Source organism: Mya arenaria, chromosome 9 (genome assembly GCF_026914265.1).
Source record: "Mya arenaria isolate MELC-2E11 chromosome 9, ASM2691426v1".
Taxonomy (NCBI): domain Eukaryota; kingdom Metazoa; phylum Mollusca; class Bivalvia; order Myida; family Myidae; genus Mya; species Mya arenaria.
The window spans coordinates 71,024,862-71,031,828 of NC_069130.1; positions in this window are offsets into that span (position 1 = coordinate 71,024,862).

The following is a 6,967-nucleotide window of genomic DNA, read 5'->3' on the forward strand; positions in this document are numbered from 1 at the left end:
TAATTAAAGATAAAACGCAAAAGTAAATCTTTTCAAAGTATGCATTAACTTGAAGAAACTTATCAATAAAACAAATAATAATAAACGTATAGGTAAACCCCAAGTATTTCTATGATTAGAGACCCCAACTCTATCTGCAGACGGAGGGATACAATTCAGGGCACCTAATGCAAAAACTTTTCAAAAATACGATGCAGTCATTGTTTAAAAACAATAAACATCCCACACAGTTTGGCTTATAAAATAAAAGTTTTAAAATTGTGTGATCATAGAGTTTCATAATAAAAAGCATCATTGTACTAAGTCAATTTACTCTGATTAGAAATTCATTTTATTATTTTCGCGACATTTAAGTCCATGTTTTTGTTAACGTTGCTAAACAATCGAACTAGTTGGTTGTTATCGTGAAAACTAATACGGATTCGTTGACGATTTTGAAATTCATAATTTTGAACAAAAACTAACCGGTCTATGAGCTGGGAATCTCTCTTTTTCTTGAAAAACTATGCTGGCAGATCCAAGCAATAAATCAATTTGGGTATAACAGAATAATTCTTCATAGTTGCCTTGGTGATATAAGGCAACCGACGCAGATACACCTGCCGCCGCAGATACCACTGCCAAACGTGGAGGGAAAAAATTTGGAGGGTAATATCATTGATTTTGTAATTGACAGGTCCCATATTTTGCCCGCTCCATCTACAGAAAATGTTGTTCCAACCCACAGAATGTGGGTGTCACTTGGCGAGGCCGGGACAAGGGGAACTTACCATTACCGATATTACTAGTTAAGGTGATAAAGATTTGCATAGCTCAATAGAAACTGGTTGTGGTATGATGGTGTCTGGTCATTGTGGAACCATTCCCCTATTTGCAAATTTTGGTGATGGTGACATGGACATGTATAGGTGGTCGAATGACAATTTGTCTACACATGTACCAACACAATTGAAACGGTAAATGGGGGGGGGGAGTATGTAAATTTGGCCCTTTTGTAAATGGTGCAATAGAATTGAACAACATGTGCAAATGTCGGTATTGCCAATATCAATATAAGGCTCCATTGAGTCCAAACCAAAAAGTGACGAAAAAATCATTTTTTTACAATGGACGGATGTTTCGTTGGGTTTCATCCGCAACAACCGACCCTTTTGGGACAGAGGGAGAAATTTCAGATTTCAGAGCCGTTAACAATCAAGACATGATATCTATGTTAACAAATAAAAGCAATATTGAAGCACACCCAACTCACAATGTTGAGAAACGTTTTTTGTTTAGACTATTATTCATTTGAGGCAGACAACTCGACAAACGGTTTCCGCTTCGAATTTTATTTACAGTATAATGGTCAAAGGGAGGGTAGAGCTTCCAGATACCGAAAGTCCGCCATTGAGCGACCGGAAATTATCATGCAAAACTCAAAACTAAAATTCAAGTAGGCTGTGTAAATGATAAGCCTTTTAACAATTTACCATTTTGGCTTTGACCTTAAGGAACAACTCTGGAGATATTCGGTTAATACATCACCTATCGTACCCAGATGGAAAAGCGATCAATGATTTCATTAACCCAACGCTGACTTCGGAAAAATACACACAATTTTGAGGCTATTAACTTGTTTCAAAAGTTTGGACATAATTGCAAGTTGTTCAAATTGATCTTAAATCAGCATTTAGAATGATACCAGTGTCTCTGTCGTGCTTTTTCGGTATTTACACTTACCTGTTTTAATTTCGACATGGCTTTTGCCTTCGGGGTAAGCATTTGATGCTCGTTTTTTGAACTCTTTGCAAAATATATATTTTGTTGTATTAGATAGTGCTTGGGTTTGGTTGATTTTCTGAGGGCTACCGAACAAAATGGAATATGTCCAAAATATGCAAAATTCATCAGCGGGTTTAGTATTCTTGGGACTTCAACTTTGAAGTATTAAGATTTTTACTAGAAAAGATACAAGAAATTGGAATAAAGAATATAGTCATGCTAACAAAAGAAGCACAAAACTGTAAAAGAAATGGGGTCTCTAATTGATGCGTTAAATTGCTGTTGTCGTGCTGTTCGAATGGGCAGACCATTTGCAGGCGCCATTTGATCGACAAAACATGTGGTTTGTCAAAACATTACCATCATTTTAGAATCACCAGGGATTTGTCTGGTATCCCGGGCTTTTTACACTTCTGATGATCGAGTGCAACTGTTTACTTATAGCTTGGGTAATGCAATTCTTGGCTTAGGGGTGACATTTCAGTCTCATTGGTGGCAAGCCGTTTGGCATGCCCGCTTGGTTTTTGTTTGATATTACTGTCCTTGTGTAATTTTGTTTCAGGAAACATTTTTCAAAACAAAAATATCCGTTTCAACTGCGATAATATCACAGTGGAACACATTCTTAATAAATTCATATCAAAGTATAAAAAAATGTTATAAAACTAGTGATAAAAGTTTGAACATACTGTGTCGAATGCATTGCTCTTAAGTCGGTATAACAGTCTTATCCCGATTTGCCAACAAAAATCATATCCTTTTGTTAAGTGAGCACATATACATAAATTTTATAACATGTTGTGTTATAACACGTCATGCACACAAGATAAAAACTATAATATTATTTGATTACAGTATTACTACTCTACTTATTGAGCGTCAAACCTTATTATCGAAATATTGACACAACCGTAATATATGGTGTCCTGTGATAAAATAATCTTACTTTCTTAAACCTCTACTACGATGGGTGTTTGTTTAAACTCGTAACTGTTATATAGCTCACCAAAGGCTCACTTTATCACTTTTTTTCTAAACTCATGTATTCTATATTCCGTGTTAATTTGCCACGCACGTGCCAGATACTAAATATTCGATATGTTCACCATCCTAATGCGATAATGAACGATGACGCTAGAACATTCGTACTGTTAAAAATAGTACTAAAATAGTTTACAAAAGACACACCTGCTGCTGCACCGACCCGTGCTAGATGTGTGCATATTCTATAGATGTGGTGTAAATATGAAGATGTCATACTAGTAATAAACCAATAACATATCAATGTATAATTAACATAAACATTTGAGATGCACTGCTGTGCGCATGTGAGGGAAGCTATAGTGTAAAATAAAATAAAATGAATACAGCAATTAGGTTCAACGTTTTTTTAATATTTATGCGAAAAACTACAGAAACAAGCTCAGTAGCAAATAGTTTAAACATAAACCCGGTTTAATGGCACTGGGCAAACGCCAAAGACATAGAACATAAAAACAAAAAATCACAAACAAGAAACATGGAAGAACAAATGAAGTTTTACTTAATTTCGTTTTGCTTAAGAAAGAGGTTAAATTCGAGAAAAATTCAAATTTATCCCTGTCAAAAAAGAATGCGTTTTTGTAAAAGGATAAAATAGTAATACTTTTGAAGTCCCACAAAAAGTGTTGTGGACAATAAAATTAATCCGTTTTTGAGACATGACGTACGAAAATGGTGTTTTTGAGTCACGTATTGATTGGCATGGAACTTTGAAAAAAACAAATTATACAACCATGTGTCAATCAATCAAAGCATATTTTAATATATTGAACATAATACATGTATAATGGATTCGTTTGGTTTGGTTTGATGCCTTTCGAATATTACAAAGTGAAACAGTTGCTTGAAATGGTGTGACTGACATGTGATAGCTACACTCTTTCATAAAAGAAGGTTTGCATTCTGGTATCATTTTACATTAATAATAGAAAGCGCTTTTGTGAAATACGAGTATATAAATCAGTGAAGTTCAATTGATCATTAAATTGTAAATGATCACACTGATGGAAATTCACCAGGGAATTTAATACTAATGACAAATTATTTATATTACTTGGATAGGTTAAATTTAGAACAATTTGTACTATTGTAGACATATATCGGCTGAAGAATATATATATTATATACCTGTTAAGGGCAATGATTTTCGGTTCGGTTGTCTTGTAACAGTCACCACGTTGTATTTAATTATCTGTAAAATACTTTAAAACAGAATAGCGCTAACAACAATGCTTATGGGTGTTGGGTCAGACTAGGGTCTTTAAGAGAATTGTAAGGGGATTTATGGTTGAGTACTTATAAACTACTTTAAAATCAAAGCAGCTCCCGTTTCACATACCTCTCCAAAACGATAACACCTATAATCGCTGATAAACTAAATGATGATGCATGTGTGGTATGTCGGTGTTGTGTCTCTCGTTAAATGTCTGACAGCCTTTGACCTAGTGTCGTTATAGATGTCTGATTGCCTTTAACGTTGTGCTATTATAGTGGGTCATTGTTAAATCTCTGATAGTCTTTGACCATTATACAGAATTTTGGTTAAATGTCTAATGGCCTTTGACATTGTGCCATTATACAGTGTTTTTGTTAAATGTCTAATGGCCTCTGACCTTTTGCCATTATACAGTGTTTTTGTAAAATGTCTAATGACCTTCGACATTTTGCCATTATACTGTGTTTTTGTTAAATGTCTAATGACCTCTGACCTTTTGCCATTATACAGTGTTTTTGATAAATGTCTAATGGCCTCTGACCGTTTGCCATTATACAGTGTCTTTGTAAAATGTATAATGGCCTTTGACCTTGTGCCATTATACAGTGTGTTTTTTAAATGTCTAATGGCCGTTGACCTTGTGACATTATACAGGGTTTTTGTAAAATGTCGCATGGCCTTTGACCTTGTGCCATTATACAGGGCTTTTGTAAAATGTATCATGGCCGTTGACCGTGTGCCATTATACAGTGTTTTTGTTAAATGTCAAATGGCCTTTGACCTTGTGCCATTATATAGTGTTAGATCTCTGATAGTCTTTGACCATTATACAGTATTTTGGTTAAATGTCTAATGGCTTTTGACCTTGTGACATTATAGACGGTTTCTATCAAATGTATAATGGCCTTTGACCTTGTGCCATTATAGAGGTCATCGTTAAATGCATGCTTGTTACTGGGCTTGTACCTTTAGTTTTTATTTTAATATTTCAAAGTGCTCTAATCTTGTACGCATACTAGTATTTAATGCTTCAGTCATTTGATTCTTTTAATCGTATGTTGCTCGACCCAACTGTGTGTGTTTCTTCGGATTGAGCTCGTTAAATTATTGTTTTTAAAACATTATTGTTTGTAAAATACATTACGATCGTACACTGAAACAAAACATTATCCTCAATATATTAAGAAATATTCCAATGAAAACTCTTTTTTGACAGTGTAAAAAGAGTGCAACTTATTTCAACCTTTATGCAATGATCATATTATAGTGCAGTTTAATGCAGATCTACTCTAATAACGCTATTTGTTTGCCATTTCAGCTCATTCCATGATATTCTTGATATCAGTTTGTCATTGGACTTCAAACTAGTTAGCCATAATACTTCTTTACCAGTTAGCCACAATACTACTCTCCCAGTTATCCATTACACTAATACACCAGTTAGCCATTATACTACTTTACCAGTTAGCCATCATACTATTATACCAGCTAGCAATGAGACTATTATAATTAAGTAAGCTTTAAGATAACTATACCAGTTAGCATTTATACAAATATCCCTATTAACCATTTGACTACTGTACAAGTTAGCTATTAGACTAGTATTTCAGTTTGCCATTAGACTACTATACCAGTTAGCTGTTAGACTACTAAACCAGCATGACAGCAGACTACTATACCGTTAAGCCATAAGACTACTATAAACGTAAGCCATTATATTACTTAACGAGTTAGTCATAAGCCTAGTATACTAGTTAGCCATTATATTACTGTACCTGTCAGCCATTAGACTACTTTACCAGTTAGCCATTACACTAATTTACCAATTATTAATTATAAACTTATACTAGTTAGTCATAAGATTAATGTATCAGTTAGCCATGGTATTAATATACCAGTAAGCCATTAAACTACTTTACCAGTGAGTCATGAAACTACTACACAAGTAAATCATTAGACTACTCTACCAGTTAGCCATTAGACTAACATACTAGTTAGCCATTATATTATCATACCAGCAATGCATTTAAATACTTTACCAGTGAGCCATCATACTACTGTACCAGCCATTAGACAACCATACAAGTAAGTCATTAGAATAGTTACCAGCTATTAGACTTCTAGACCAGTTTGCCATTAGACTGCTATACCAGTTAGCCTTTATACTTTGGTAACAAATAGCCATTAGACCACTATACCAGTAAGCCATTAGACGTCTTAACCAGTTAGCCATCATACTACTGTACCGGTTACCAATTAGGTAAGTGAGTGGCTTATATGTAATAAACTTTCATTGCACTTAGGCAAGACAGAAACAATTCTATTTAGGTCTAAGCAAAGGCTGAAATCACAAGGTGGTCTCAATGCCACCTGTAAAGGAGTTCCCATTGTAGCTAAAAGTTCAGTAAAGTACCTTGGTGCAACTATTGATAACTGCTGATCTTTTGAAGACATGGCTATGTCAGTCATCAAAAAGGCTAATGCAAGACTCAAGTTTCTGTATAGAAAACGAGAATTCCTTAACGAACACACTAAACGGCTGCTAGTTATGTCCATTATTCAATGCCATTTTGATTTTGCGTCTACTGTCTGGCTTAATTCCATTACCCAGGACTTGCGAAACAAGCTACAGGTTACCCAGAACAAAATTATGAGGTTTATTTTGATTTAGATTTTAGATCCCATATTGGCAAGGAACAGTTCACCTCTTTAAACTGGTTACCCGTAGCAAAAAGAGTTGACTTTATAACACTCTGTCATGTTTTTAAAATACATACTAAAACAGCCCTTTTCTATATGATGGAACATTTTATTCCCGTAAGTACTGCACACAATTATAGTATTGGGTTTAGAGTGTCAGGTACGACCAATAGTGAAGATACATGTACTTTCGTTGATAGTTGACGCTATTCCTACCCAAAGGGCAACAGTTTTGGTAAAAAGTCA